General features: G+C 30.8%; 1 protein-coding gene across 1 annotated transcript in view; it reads left to right on the forward strand.

The window, feature by feature from the left end:
• The first annotated feature begins 240 nt into the window (after nt 1–240).
• LOC129941185 (protein sine oculis) overlaps nt 241–16,877 on the forward strand; it is a 75,686-nt gene continuing 59,049 nt past the window's right edge. The window contains exon 1 of the mRNA XM_056049753.1: nt 241–1,320. The gene's annotated coding sequence lies outside the window, so the exon portion shown is untranslated. The remainder of the gene's footprint in view (nt 1,321–16,877) is intronic.

The following is a 16,877-nucleotide window of genomic DNA, read 5'->3' on the forward strand; positions in this document are numbered from 1 at the left end:
TAATCAACTTTTAACCTCTCTTCAGATACATTTTTGAATTTGACACATGTGAGCAGAGCAGATAAACAGCATTCACCACCACAATCAAATATTAACTCACAGATACACATATACACACTCAAATATAAGAATGTATCTGTGAGTAAATTTTCTTATTAGACCTCACTTACACCACAAAAAAACAGGGTGTTTTGAGAGCCACTGGTGGTTCGGCTTCAGATTCTCGGAGGAATGGGTTTTTGTTTGCCTGTCCGTCCGCGTCGTCGTCGTCGTCCGACCGTCCATTCATCTGTCTGCCTGCGCCCTCACACTCAGATGAAATTCTATTCCTGATCGTATCGGATTTAGTTTCATCTGAAAGTTTTAGTTTATCGTGTAACGTCTTGGCGTGAGGTCGGATCCATTGTGTATAGAAGATATCTCTTTTTTGATTTTCTATAATATACCTATTCGAACAAAACAAACAAACAAAAACAAAATAAGATACTTTTGTATCTTTCGGATTGGATTGGATTTTTCGATTTTATATATTCAGATGAATTTGTTTTCTTTTTATTTTTTGTTTAAATCTTTTACTGCAAACATTTTTGTCGATTTATTTCGGTAGTGTAATTAAAAAAGAATTTAATTTCACTTCTCGGTTCTAAAGGATTTCTACACGAACGTCTTTATCGTAAAGATATTTATATGCCGTCATTTTTATTTTGAAAGATATTCTATATAAGCGCACAACAGATCAGTTTTATATTTGTTTGCCGTCATAATATATTTTTTCGGTTTATTGTTGTTATTTTTTTAAATATTAAATTTTGCGCAAATTTTTTACAATTTAATGAACGAAAACGACGTGTTCGGTGTTCCTATTTTATAAGAAAGAAGAAAACAATATTATAAATAAAAGGAATTCGAAACAAAACAAAAATAAATACAAAAATACTTACAACGGAATTTGTACCTACATTAGTGTCGCGAAGATTTATCTATAAATTCGATTTGAATTAAAAAAGCTATTTTGTGATCTGTTATTTTCTTTGATCGTTTACATCACGTGTGTTTATAATATAAGAAAAAGAAAAACAAAGAATATACCTTAATTGGTTAAGAATTTTGTGTAAGAAGATTGAAGAAGGATTACTCAATTAATTCGATCGACATAAACAAACAAAATTGGATACATTTAACTTCACACAAATATCTGTACTTAAACATAAGCCTTCCTATATATTCTAAAGGTCTAAGGTCTTGACAACTTAAAGCCTAAATATCATCAACAAATTGGAATTGGAAGCGATAGATGGAATCATGCAACGCATATGAAATGTAAACAATTTTTTAATTATTTATTATTTTTAATATAAAACATAAAACTATAGATGACTAACAAAACTAATAAACCGAAACATATTCGGAATAAAAAGCTTTAATTTCAAAGTTCTCTATATTGATCCTTAAATACCCGTCGGCAAATTGGTTTGCAATCAAAATTTTCGATAGTGTCTCTGGGACAAAATAAACACGATTTCATCAGGCCGACGGAATATCACTTTATTGAATTTTGCAAGTTTTTCAAGCTATCATAAATATCATTTTTATTGTTGATCGAAGTGACAGTTCTACTGTCAAATTCATAATGGACATAAGTTATAAACAATACAAGATAACAATTTAAAACTAAGTTGTTTGATGAAATAATTTTACAAATTCAATTATTAAGGAATTGATGTCTTGATAATTGTCAATTGACAAACGTTAACTTGAATTGGAATCTTGCCAGATAGTTATTGATAAATGAAGTTTTTTACAACTCAACTTTTTTTCGGACTTCTTTGAAAGTGCCTTTAATAGTGATACTTTCAACTATGAAACTTTAAGCTGTGATAACATAAACTTTGGTAAATCTGACGTAATAAATCAAGACTTTGATGTGACTGGTATGAAGCTTAATATTATTGCTGACAACATTCCAAAGTTCATATCTAATCTTGACGATATTTGTATACCAAGTGCTGATGGTAAACCATCCAATATTTTAAAAAACTGTGTCATCTGTTGTTTCGTTTCGTCAATATCTTCTTGTGCGTTAAAGTTAAAAATTACAGACCTTATACTGGATTCATCTGTTATTCCTAAACTCCTTGATTCTATTATTTGTGAATTTATGTTTTAATGTATGAAATGTTCCAAATCTACCGTCACTGTTTTAATCGAACTGGCTGAAAATTCTATTGAATCATTTAAAACCAAATACAATTGGACTGTATTTTTAATGACTTTAGGAAAGCGTTTGACAAACTCTCACATCGAGTTTTGTTTCTTAAATTAGAAATCTGTAAAATTGCTTCAATCTTAATTATTGGATTCTGTACTTTTTTACTCGCCTTTTCAATGCACGCGAATCAAACAAGTTAAAGTTTATTCGGAATTCCAAAAGGTAGTTGTTTTGGTCCTTTTCTCTTTATTTTGATTATGTGTTAAAGCAGTCTAAGTGCATCATTAATGCCGACGCGACGATGTTACAATTTTTAAAACTGGTTTAAATTATCGTTTGATTGTAAAGAATTGCTTTGTGATATTAACTCGTTTTTTGATTGTTTTGTTTTTAACTTACTGCTTCTTGACGTTGATAAATGTAAAACTATGAGCTTTTTGATGGAGTGTCCTTATCTCGTGTGAATGAAATGTCTAATTTTTCTTTGTTGTTCAATGGAACAACATTAAGAGGGAATCAAAACAACTTTCTGACCTTTTTGTTATATAGAAGCTTTTGAAAACATTTGTTTGGCCAATTTTCGAATACGTTTGTCAGGTTTAGGCACCTAATTATTTATATGTCATAAATCAAGACTGGTGCAACATAGGTTCCTGAGATTTGCGCTGAGGAGGTTAGAATGGAATAATTCCTACGATCTTGCAAGTTATCAGTACAGACTAAAACTTATTAATGTGCCGAATCTTGAGAGCAAAACATTGAATCTTTGCTTTCCCTAAAAAAACTGTAATTTAAATATGAATAGTACATAATCAATGATAGCCGACGGGTTCGTTAGAATATTGACAATATTTAGTTTAAGTTTATAGTAACATACTTTTCAATGGGCAAGGACCAAGAAAAAAGCTTTGTGTATTAAACTGCTTTAAACATTTATACAATGTAAGAGACTTTTTCGCCTTTTTTTTAGGGGGGAATAAGTTAAGTTGATATAAATTTAGAATATAATATATTTAAACAACTATTGGATTTTAAATTCTACAACCTAACAAAAAACAACGTAAAATCAATAGAAACCACTTTGAATCAATGTAAAATCACAATATTTATAGCCTAAAGTAGAAAATGATTGAATCAAAGCAGATCCACTTTGATTTTCGATTGTTGTGAAATCGTAGTAAAATCAATTGAGTTATGCTTTGAATCAAAGTTTAAATCACAATGTTTTTAGCCTAATGCCGAAATACATTGAATAAATGTTGTTTCAACTTCAATTTGAGTGGCTACGTAACCAATTAACGTTAACGTTTTTCCTTACGTTTCAACTTAGAATCAATTATGAACGTATTTGAATTAAATACGTTGTAACTTTAAATCAAATATGTCGCCACATTGAATCAAATATGTCACCACATTGTATCAAATGTGTCGCCACTTTGAATTAAATGTGTCCACACTTTGAATCACATACGTCGCCACATTGAATCAAATGTGCCGCCACTTTAAAATATGAAGCCAATTTCAATTAAGTACTTAAAAACGTCGAATTTGATGTAATTCGTATTACTTTTCAATAAATTCTGAGATTGATTTAATGCCGTTACAACTTTGATTTGAAGTAGTTCAGTCATTGAATGAAAATTAAATATGTTCTACTTTGAATCAAAGTTGTTTCAACTTTGAAATTACGTTGTTTCTTGTCTATATTTTTTTTGTATGTGATAAGGGGAAAACGAGTTTGAATTAAAAGTTCCTACCATTTGATTTAAAGTTAACGAAGTTTTTTTTTCAGTTTGATTTAATGATGTTTTAACTTTAATTCAAATTATTTCACCTTTCTATCAAAAATAAAAATGTTCTACTTTAAATTAAAGTGGAAACGCATTTAAAACTACATTTTTTCGCCTTATTTTTTAAAAATTGTTATGATGTAAAGAAAATGAATTTGCATCAATGTGCTCATCAATTAATTCAAAGAGACCAAATTTGTTTCCGACTTTGATTCAACAACGTTTTAACTTTGATTTAAATGACTTCTTCTTTGAATAAGAAAGAAAGATTTTCTACTTTAAATTAAAGGGGTTTCGTCTTTTAATCAACGTTGTTTTTCGTTTGAAATATTTTCAACCAAAAAAATACATTGATTTGAACGCGTTTAGTTTTTATTCAAATTCGTTTCGTAGTAAAACACCTCAATAGGTTTCGCATTTAAAGCTAAGTAGTTTTACTTTGATTTATAGTTGTTTTTTTCGAAGTGGCCTACAACGTTAATTCAAAAGGAATCGCATTACAATTTACGTTGCCATTTTTCTCTGAGTGTTATGGAACATAATTAATCTAAGTCCAACATTTTTAAAGTTAAAAGTCGTCATGCAATGATGGCCTACAAATTTGCAAGACAATATGTTTGAGTCTCATTTTGTTAAACTTCCGCTTATTTTTAAAATTGTTGGGATCAAACGTTTTGCTTATGAAGACAGCAAATTTAATGGTTCTCTTTTTAAACTTCTCAAATCCTTACATTATCTTCAAATTTCTAAATTAAATTTGTGAAACTGATTCTCCTGCTTTTAAATTGTTTTATATACAATTGAATTATACCAAGTTTTTGAAATATATTAAAAAATATAAAAATAATGTTGAAGAGGGGTATTTTTAAAAACTTGATAGACAACAGATTAGCAACAGGACAATCAGTTTCACTAATAAAATTCCAAAATATCATAATAAAGAGATTTCGGATGTTTGGTTTCGAAATCATCACTATAAACTAGTTTTTCAAACCTATGAACGAATTATATTCATTTAAAAGAAAAATATTTGTACTTTTCAAAATCAGTAACGTGGACTTGCAACTTCAAATATTGGCACAAAAAATAGTAGCGTTAAATTGCACAATTTTGGAGGCCAGTTTTCGGCCGGAACGTGAAACTATGAGATTACCAAACGTGTGTGCCGTCTTGTTAAAATCACAGCTCCTATACATCATGATTATTAAATTGATGAACTAAAAAGTCAGTAATCAAGGTTCTATAACGGTCACCAATGACTGCAACGTTCTGGCTGGCTTCCTTTTTGAAAGAAATACGGACCAATTACTCCCCCAAAAACTGTAAGTTTTTGTGGTTTCTCAACTTACACTTGAGAATTTTCATCACACCCAATACGTCAGTTTTGTTTATTGACGTATCCATTCAACTAAGAGTGAGCTCCAACGCTAAACAATAGAAATTTAATTAATTAAATAATAACAATAATAATTAAATTTTGCACAATTTGAAAGTGTTGTTCAGGTGTCAGACTATTCATGTTAAAAAAATAAATTTATTTAACAATATGTGGTTAAGTGTTCACCATTATACTAGTTAGAAATTTTGTAGCTATTTCAAAATTCGAATGCTTTTGTAACTAAAAAACACTTATTCCTTTTCATTAATCTAAACACGTTGAAAAAGTGACAGTTCGTGAACACAAACACACGAAGCAAACAAATCTTACTCTGAAATGTCAGAAAATTAAGTGTCATATCTCAATTGAATAAAGTTCAAATATTTAAAAATGTCCAAAATTATCTTTTTTAAACTTTTTAGTAACTTTCTAAAGCTTTAATTTTTTACTGAGTCAGTTACAGTTGTATCCATTTACTTCTTTTTGAGTACATTGACGAGATATTTGGATTTGCAATTACTTCTAATCTGTTCTTTGTTTTAAAATAAAAAAATATATGTAAATTTTGTGTTTTCCAAAAAAAAAATTGAAAACAAATCGTCACATAAAATATAAATAAAATTATGTGCATAACTTTCAAACAAGAACATAATTATTTCAGGTTTTTTGAAACTATCACATTGAAATATGTTGGTAATAAAATAAGAACTAAAACGTTATTTGCCTTATAGCCGTAATTATAGTGCAACATAATATTTGTTTGTAATCTTTCATTTTCATTCGAAATATGTCGTAAGCTAGCGCCTGTAATGCCTTAAAATGCAACGCACCTTCTAAACGCCTAAACAAATTTGTTATGGTTCCGAAATTTTCGTCGCCAACTTCGCGATTGTATCGGAGATATTCTAAAAAAAAATACAAATCCGTAACACCTCCGATCTGTCAAACATCTTACTTTTATTTCAAGATAAGAACTTTCAAAACTAAAACATTGAAAAGCATTATTTAAGTTAATAACAAGATCTTTAATGCAACTTATGATATTACATTAGCCCTTTATTGTTCATAAAAACGGTTTTTGGTTTTCAAAATATTAGTACATTAAAAAACTTGGTTCATTTTTGTATTCAATATTTTTAAAACAATTTTTTCAAGATAAATATTAAGACTCCACATTTTAATTTACTAAAGTTTTATTTGTATATTTCGAAGACCAGTTTTGCCATTATTAAGAATTTTTTTCTTTAATAATTGTTTAAATCCATCTTTAAAAAAGAGGTTTAGGATGCACACTGATACAATCCCATTGCATTCATGTAGAAAATTTCAAATGCTATTTTTTTAAGAAGAATTTTTTTTATATTTAAAGTTTGCAAAACATAAAATAAATTTGATTTCAATGTCTTATTTTTTCGCTTGATATTTTGGTCGAAGACCAATTCCTGCCATTTTATAAACATAGGTTATTATTTTTCGTTGAAAAACTGTCAATTGTATTTTATATACAATAAAATTAATTAATAGCCAACATTCCCATTTGTTGTCTAAATATTTTTAGTAGTAATTTTTATACGTTTTGTACGTTTTAAAAAACTACCCAACACCCGACTACTTTATATAAAATCTCAAAAAAATAAGACTTTTCTCGGTTTCTTTTAATGTTAATACTCTAATAAATAATAATAATTGACTTTCAGTTTCAAAATTGTTTTTCTTTTTTATAAAAGGAGATGAGACAATGGACACAGCAGGTGCAATTCAAGAAGGCAAAAAAGCCAGAATTTGGATTACTTAGGCCGTCTTAAAGGTTGACATTGCTTTTTTATTGAACTTAATATTATTTTCAATTTGCCGTCAAAGTTATATTTCTTGTCGCCGTTGTAACTCAATAACTGTATAAAACTTTCCAGAATAATTCACCATTCAGACCGCACAAGACTTAGAGGAAATCGGTTTATAAGAAGTACGTATTTTTACGAAAATTTAATTATAACTGATTGTAAATCATTTTGAGTTGCGAAGATTGCGCTTCGATTAAAAAATTTGTATGTGTCATAAAACGATGTGCTCCTAAGAATAGGTCCTGAAAACAGCTCTTCAAGTCAACCGGGCTAATATCTAAATGTGCACATTTCCCCAAAATTAAGTTCCCAGTCCCTCCCAATTTCTAGCAAGGTTCCGTTTGTTTGTTTTAAATTATGCTTTTTGAATCAGATTGGGTATAGTATTCCATCTTCCATCTAGGCTAGGTGGCGCAACAGTCCGTAGAAGACAAGGAGCCTATTGCGTTACAACTGTCAACCATGAAGGGGACCTAAAGTTTTTATGCAGAATTGTCTGGAAATTTGTCAATTCCTCGCAAGAGGCAGTTGCCGGTGAATACAAATTTACGTGGCACAGACAGGGTTTGAAACCAAGACAGTCCTACGCACAACCTTTCATGCCATAGGCATGGGTACCACAGAAAATGCAATTGTTCGAAACAATATGAATCGTTTATGTTACCTCAAAACTGGCAAAATTGTTCTTTTCGCTCCGATAACTTACAATATTTTGACATTAGTAGTTCCACTCTTCATAGCGAAAATATTTGCCGCCACTATTTATTAGGATCATCTTTTTTGACTTATCCAAATTGACTGAAATATTCGAAAGATCGAGTCAGTTAATAATTTTCTGCATTCTGTCTACAGACTCCACTAGAAAATGTCCTCTATGTCGTCTGCAAATACTTATTAGGTATTGTATAAATAGATGAAACAAAAAATAATACCGGAATGAAAATTTCAACACTTTTCTTCTCTTTTTTTAAATTTTCAAATATGTAACTTCAAACCTTCAGTCGCCTTTTGATTCATTGTATTTGATTAAAATAATTACCTATTAAGAAAAGATGAATGTCTTAAGTTTACATTTCTATCAAAATCAAACAAAATCTATAAATACACACATAAATCATTTATATAGTCTTAACTAAATGCTATTTATTTTTTCTCTAGAAATCTATTAATTAAAAATAAATCTACATAACAAAAAAAAAACAACTTAATCTATGTTCAAAATCACGATATAGTATTTTAGGTGTTACGTCATAGCGTTATTTTATCATTCCAATTACGATAAATAAGAAATAAATTAATAGAATATTGAAAAACATTCCAATATACAAACATAATTTTTATAGTTGTATTCTATTAGTCTACAATCAAAAGAGACAAATAAAAATCCTCCAAAAACTAATTAATTAAAAATAATGAAAGTATTTTTCAAACTAAAATGTTTTTAGAACAAATTCAATATTTTATCTTCTCTATATCTAAAAACTTGTCCGACAAAAATTTATAAATTGCTAGCGACACAAAAAATATACATATTGAAATATTATATTTTATCTAAAATATCTATACAAATATAAAAGATACGTGTTTTTAGTGTACATCACGGACAAGTGAGATTCATTAAACATTTGCTAATTTCAATTAAGCAGAGCATCTAATCCAAAGATATGTGTTACACCGGGACTCATTCAAAATAAAAATACACTAAAATTAAAAAGTATGTATGTTTTTTTTTTTAATTTTTGTGTTATTTTGTATATTATCTAACACAATGGCACTTGTTTCATTCATTTATTCAACTTCACTTGGGCTGACGTGGATATTTATTCAAAGTGTCCGGTGCAGATTTTGTGCACCAATAATAAATTGGAAGCACTGATGTATCTTATTCGTAAACAATAGCTCTGCAGCAGCTGTAATATTAATTTAATTACTATGAGATGTATCTCGCTGCTGCTGATGCTTATGTTGGCTCTGCTATCGCGATCGGGATGGTGCGTATATTTATATGATGAGTAAAATATTGTGAATCTAAGAGATACACGCTAACGCTGTCATCTTGGCATTTGATCAACATTTGTCATTTAGGATTTGTGCTGCGTTGCTAGCTGGCTATGTTGGCATATGAAATCCTTCAAGAAATTTGTAACGAAATTTAAACATGAAACTAAATGAGGCACCATCAGTTTAAAAAATAAAACGACGAAAACGAACATAAAATAAAAAGTTAGCACGCGGCAAAGTGTGAATGGAAAAAATCTGAATGAGTGTCAATCTGCAAAGTTGTTGGACACGAACATGTTTTCAATGATTTTTTGAAGTTATAAAAATAGAAATGAGATTCAAATGTAGGGAATTAAGGAAAGGTTCTTGGCCATTAATAAATGTTGATAGTTTCTTCTCTTCCGAATTTAAGAAGTATGAAGATGAATAGGCTTTTCGAATAACCTGCTTTTTTTGGCTTTCAACATATGGTGCATTGAAATTTAATCTTACTTTTAATGTTTTGAAATTTAATGTACATTTTTTTGTGTTAAAAATGGGTTTACAGATATACAAACCAAATTCTAGTTCAAACTCTGCAAGAAGTCAGTTAGGAGCCAGTTATAGCTATCATATAGAAAGCGACCCGGAAAAATATTTGAATGTATATTTGACTATGTTTCATTTTGATTAGACGTGCAAATTATGTGACAGTCAGAAATTACTCAAAGAATTGTTTGGAGAAAGAAAAGTTTTATATAAAGCAGTTTTTTTTGCTATCATTGAAATTGATCCGGGAACATTTTTGAATCGATATTTGACTATGTTTCCCTTCGATTAGAAATGAAAATTATATATTGATCGATCGGAAATCACCCAAAGAATTTTTTGAGAAAAAAAAGTGTACTTGCGCATTTGTTTTTCTCTAAAAATGTATGTTTCTATTTTACGGACGGAAATTCATTTTCCTGAACAGCTGATACTTTTATGTTCAAAATTAAAACGAATCGTTCCACTGATTTGTGTTCCAATTTCACACAATTCCAATGACAGATTTCTGTCAGTAAAAGTTTTTCGGTGGATTTCAATCAGGAAATTATTTTCAATGGCAGAAATGTTCAATGAAAGCCATAAACAACCAATCAAGAAAATTTCAATAATTTATTTCAATGATGAACATAAATGATAGCAATAACATGCCCCTTAATATCTGACGAAATTTTAACTGGTTTGAATTTAAGGTAACAATATACCGAATGAAGAACATACAATTTACTACAAAAATATCATATGAATTGCCTGCTATTTGGGCATCAGCTGTCATCTGTTGACATTTGACAAGAAAAAACTACGCTTTAACATTTTTGAGTCACAGTCAAAAATTTTCGAACCGAGATACATTACGTTCGAATTTAATTAACTCGATTAATACTCCAGTTGGATAACTTAAGTTTATAAGCATACTTTTGATTTTCATGCCTTGTTGAGTTACGAGTTGGCTAAATCTTGTTGGCTTTGATAAAAGATTTATCATCTTTCTTTTCTCATATCATTCCATTCTCTAGTACTCTCATTGAAAAACGACCGATGTGACACCAAGGTGGCCGTTTAGGAAACTATTCTTGATAAACGGATGTGTTTTCACACGTTTCGGAGTCCTTAGAGAACTAGAGCCTAGTGACTCACAACTATCAACCATTCCTGGTGCGAGTCATTTCAGTAATAGAGGGAACCTACAGTTTACGGATAATTTAAGAAAGCACTTCTGTATTCTTAAATTCAATAAAATCTAATTTAAGACACAATTTGTGTGATTTATCTTTTTGGAAGTAGCCAATCAGAATGACTTCACTACGTAGTGTAATGATTACATAAGTGGATGATCCCATTCTTTAATAAATAGACTTACTTTTGAACAAAGTTTGTAAACCTTGCAAAATTTGTAACAAAATAATGGTTCGGTTAGCGCTGCTTCCAATATTCAATCGGCTTGGAACGTGGCCTCCAATTGTCTGGTTTAACACCAAGAAAGTATATTTTGTGGGGTTATTTGAAGTCGCATTCCTATGGAGATAAGTTCGAGACGATTGATGCTGACATAAGTTATATGAATTTTATTTCTACTTAAACCACATATCTGAAAAACAGCTTTTAGAATTAAAAAAATACAAAGGGTTTTCCAAAAGGGGTGAGTTGATTTTGCAGCTCTTGGCAGCCATGTTGTTTCTTTTACTTTCTGTTAAAATATAATTTTTCAATCAGTCCCTAAAGACAGCAGAATCCGAGGGAGTCAATTTGTCGACGCTCACAAGATCTAACCCTTTCGCAGCCTACAACATGCACCTTAACAAACACAATTAAGGGTGCTCGCTAATTGGATTTTGCAGCACTTGTAAGTTACTCCCAATTTTGGTCGAAAAATCGTCTAAAGCCATGAGATTCATTTTTGGATAAAATAACCGGATTTAGGAATGCACCAATCCACGTGCGATTGAAGAGGTGCCAATGTTTCAAAATAAAATCATTGTTTAGTGTGGATTTATTGCCGTCAAAGGCGACAATCGTTATAGGTCGGTCATCTCTAACTTCTTGTGGCCTGAATTTAATGATATGGACACCGACGACAAATGATTCCAACAGCGGTTTCATGGCATTGTCATCTAGTGCCAAGTAAAGGTGGCGTGAATTGGACACCAAGATCGTGTGATTTAAACCTTTTAGAATTTGTCTTGCTTTGCTTTCTTAAAGTCTATTCGATTAAGCAGCAAACCATCGCGACTTTCAAAGACAACATAGTCGATGACATCAGTCAAATTCAGCCTGATTTATTCAGTAAGTCATCGAACACTAAGAAGCCGAGGCGGCCATTTAAACGATGTTATTATGCACATAATGTCATTGATAGAGCTCTCAAATGGAAATAAAACATTATTGAGGAATCGCCAACAAAACGATCCGCAGTAGCCATATTTTTGTATTTTAAAAATTGGTACAACTGAAAGATGATCTGTCAGAATATTAATTAAAAAAAAAAAAAACACACAAATAGAAGAAAGTTTTGTGAAAATCAAATGTTAAAATTAACTTAGCAAACTGAAACCAACTGAAACTAATAAATTGGACAATTTTTAAGAAGAAATGGTAAGAAAACATCTGGAAATTGAGATTCTATAAACAAAAGTTCATTTAACAATTGCTTCAAGGAGGGGGTTTGTTCGTAGACTACTACATAAACATGTGGTGTTAAAGCGAGCTTGAAGATCGCCTTAGTTCTTTATACACCTGAATCGAGTTGAAATGAGCTTGATTTGACTCGATTCCCCTCGGAAATCGGAGTCGAGTAAAAATTTGAGAAGAAAAACATGTGGAGAAGTTGGTTTAACAGATAATGCCATGGACATGGAGTAGGTAGCATATTCTTATATGGTGCTGAACTAATCAGTTCTTGCTAAATAAGCCCAGTTAGTCCATTTTCATTAAAAAAATTAAATAATATCAACAATAACAGATTGATTTTTTTCCCCAATGGAAAACACACATGATTCCAAATGCACAACTACTCAACGAACACAGCCATCGAGATACAAATGCAATATCAATCGTACCAACATTTAAAAACGAAATAACATAAGTCCCATTCGAGATTCGTATAAATATCAAAAACCTATCCATAGTAAGATTCTACTCTAACTTTTATCGGTGTTATTCATAATATGGATATTGTTTTTGTTATTCGTCTAAATTCCAGCTATACTATTGATAGATTTTCCAATAAAACACGGGTAGTGGTTAATCGATCTTTTCTCACTCTCCTGGTTTCGAAACTTTCCACAACCAAAGTGGTGCATTACATTCATGGACCAATACTCTACCTATCGAAGGGTAGGACTATAATATAAAAAGATCAATGGGCAGAAATTAAATAACCCTTTCCATTATATAATTAAAGAATATTAATAGCTTAAGAATTAATTTTCAAGGAGTTATTTTTTTTTAATATAAATATTCTGTATCTGAGACGTATTACTTATCATCGGATATTTTTACCACCACCGCCGTTTGCTCTTAAACTTATCTTTAGGTATATACTCGTCGAATGTATAAATATTTCATTTCTGAAATCCAAGAAAATAAAAATTAAAAAAAAAAGAAAGAAAACAAAACTCGAACGAACTAATTTGGTAAAATGCCAAATTTATAAATCATCGCCCGCGCATTACACCGCGCAAAAACCCACCAATTTATAAAAAATTAAGCAATTTTCTTCAAATATTTGTAATTCATTTTTCTCCTTTAAATATATATACGAGTATATACCGAACTTAGTACCCATCTAGAATGAAGAAAAAGATATTAAAAAAACAAAAAGATCGATCGAATGTATAAAAATTAATTATGTATCTATCTATTCAACATACAGATACAATCTTATTGATGGCTTATTTCCCATGTTTTGTATTTGAAATGCGTTAATTTAAAAGTAAATAATTAATGATTTTAACTTTTAACAAACATTTTAACAAAACTTTTTGCGTAAATCATTATTTTAATTTCATAATGTATTTGTTTTGTTTTTGTTTTGCTTTAATTTTGTTATTTTATTTTCATACCGAAAATAAAATAAAAGAATTATAACACAACTCATTTAACTCTAAGAATCGGCTCGTTTCAATGAAAATTTATTGCTAATAATTCGGTTTATAGATGTTTTAGTGTGTCTTGAGCACCTATACAATGTAAATATGTACATAACATATTTTTATTCAATGGGAGGAAAAATATACTAGGCGTATCTATGAGATAAATGTACTCATTCGTGCAGTTGTCGGTAATTCATCTTATTGGTTTTGGATTGCGTTTAGAAAAATTGTGTTTTTTTGAATTTATTTCTCATAGGTTTTGAGAATAGAAATATGTCGAAGACGTAGGTGGATATGAAAGTTTATCTTTCACAAAGTAGAGATGTCTAATTTGAAATATTTATACACTCAGTGTTCACTGATTTAGTTCATAGTTTCTAATTTATGCTAATATTATCAGTGGGAAAGTCAGTTTCGTTGTTTGTTTGTTTGCTTGTTTGTCCGTCCTTTACGTCGGAACGGAGCAATATTATGACATGATTTTCTGCATGGAGGTAGTTAGAAAGCTGGAGAGTATTTTAAGCTACTTTTTAACGCGGTTGAATAACTCATTTCTAGCTAATTTGAACAGATCCATGATAACACTTATAATTAGATATTCGATATACTCGATTTTTTCACAACGTTCTCTGCCTAAATTCGATTCGAGCATCAAGAAACGATGTTGTTTTGATAATAAATTCAAACAGATTGGATGAAGTAGCAGGATATTTAAGGACGTCGTGGACTTAAATCACTTCTTACTTCAGTAGACTTTCTCAACTCACTTGGGCTGTCCGATGTGCCCTTACACAAGCTCCAATTGATATTAGGTGTGTCTATAATGCTCTTTTGAAATTTAGATACTCCTCGATTAAGTAACAAGACTTCATGTTACACAATTTGGGCGAAACATTATCAGTGCTAATATTTAAGACGTTGGTGTTGGGAAGGGTGAAAATGTAATTGTTCCTCGAAATCCCAATAACTCCTACAGATTTACCATTCCACCATTTACCATTCAAAAGGCTTCTATTCCCTATTTAGGTTAGTTTATGACAATAAATAAGGCGCAAAGGCAAGCACTAAAAGTATTAAAGGTAAACTTAGAAAGGCCTTGCTTCTCGCATGCACAGCTACAGGTTTGGACAGACGAATAGACCTTTTTTGTAACAGCATAATTTATTTCTTAATTAACAACTTTAACATTTAAAACTTTTCTTTTATTCCGTCTTTCTATTTACCTAGTTAATACTTTGTGGACCAGCCACGATTTTTCAAACCAGCTTGGCATCTTCTTGGTAAACTTTCCACTAATTTCCTACATTTGCTTTGGGGAATAGAGTACCAAGCTTCCTGAATTCCGGTCCAAAGTTCTTCCGATTTTTTTAATTTTGTTTGCCCGATCTTAATTTTAACATCATTCCACAAGTTTTCAATTGGGATAAGATACGGACTTTGAGCAGGCCAGCTTAAAACCTCAATATTTTCGTGGGTAAACCAATCCTTGACCACCTTGCGGCTGCATATTTCGGATCATTGTCATGCATGAAAATCCAGTTGACTGGCATTGACTCGAACGCGATTGGTTTCATTGTGTTTTTTAATATGTAAAGGTATGAAAACTTATCCATATGTCCATCTATTTTCACCACTGCCAAGAAAAAGTACCCCAGACCATCACACTTTCTCTACCAAGTTTCACAGTTTTTGAAGTGTATTTTGAGTTTGACCTTTTGGGCGATGAACCAAAAGTTTTTCCATCTGATCCGATGCGGTTACACTTTGTCTCATCACTCCCTAGCACTCTTTTAAAAAATTTAAGGGGTTTGTTCAGATGGGTTTTGGCAAATTCCAAACGATTTTTTTCTGTTAACGCGTCCATATAATTTAACAAATCGTTGAGCCGTCTTCTTCTAGTCTGGATACGTTAACACAAAATTCTTCATTAATTTAGGCCGTAATGGTGCGGGAGGATTTAAAACGATCGGACTTACACTTTCCGACGATGGCTCTGTCAACGCGTCACCGAATTTAAAGCATTATAGAACATTTTCCGCGAACAATTCATTATTTTCGCAATTTCCGAACTATTATTAACTTTTTCGTAGAGTTCATAGATGATATTTCTTTTTTCAAAAGTACAATTAACGCCTCTGCCCATATTTTGGAATAACCTGTTAATCAAAAATTAAAAACGTTTCTGCTAACTTTATAAAAGGTATAAGATTAACTGCGGCTAACTACAGAAAGAACATTTGGTTGCAGAAGTTCCCGCACGGGTTCACTAGTAATATTTTATTTTGCGAACTAGGTTTTGACAATTAAATAAATTCTGTAAGGAAAAAAAGGTGTGTTCGTAAATACTAACATATTTTAAGAAAATTACGATGAAGGCTCTGTATACACTCACGCTTCCTAGCTGATAATGATACTTGTCTTTTTGACACCATTTCGAATCATAAGTTAAAATAAATCAAGAAATAACAGCTCCATAAAGCTTATTGCTGTTTTCTTTAAACATCTTTAAGCAATCTCTGAAAATGTGTCAAAATTTTATAGCTTTTAGTGTTGCACAGCATCAAAACACTTCCAAAGATTAAATCGAATGTTTTCCTTGAAGAAATCCCGAGAAGTCGCAAGTCTATCCCATTCCCAACATTGTATCTGTACATAGGTACGAGTATATACGACACAAAAAAGTCCAACGTTATGCATAGGTACGATTAGCCAAAGTCATGCAAATACTATACGCTATTAAAATATGTTTAAATGCAGCTCCACCAAGAGTGCATAAGGCGAGTATAAGTATCTTGATGTGGATATGGATTCCTAGCCATATACCATAAACACATGCTAGCTGATCTCTAGCTGTTTGGCTTAATTATGTCAATTTGTTATTTTTATCTTCGTTATTATTTTTGTTTTTCATTTTATTTTATTTTTTTTGTTCAACAATTAATGCATGGACAGACATTTCATTTAACCCACTATAGATGAATGATATGGGCTATATTTTTGAACTTTTTTATTTTTGGTGTTTTATTTAAATCCACTCAA

Source organism: Eupeodes corollae, chromosome 1 (assembly GCF_945859685.1).
Source record: "Eupeodes corollae chromosome 1, idEupCoro1.1, whole genome shotgun sequence".
In the NCBI taxonomy this organism is placed as follows: Eukaryota; Metazoa; Arthropoda; class Insecta; order Diptera; family Syrphidae; genus Eupeodes; species Eupeodes corollae.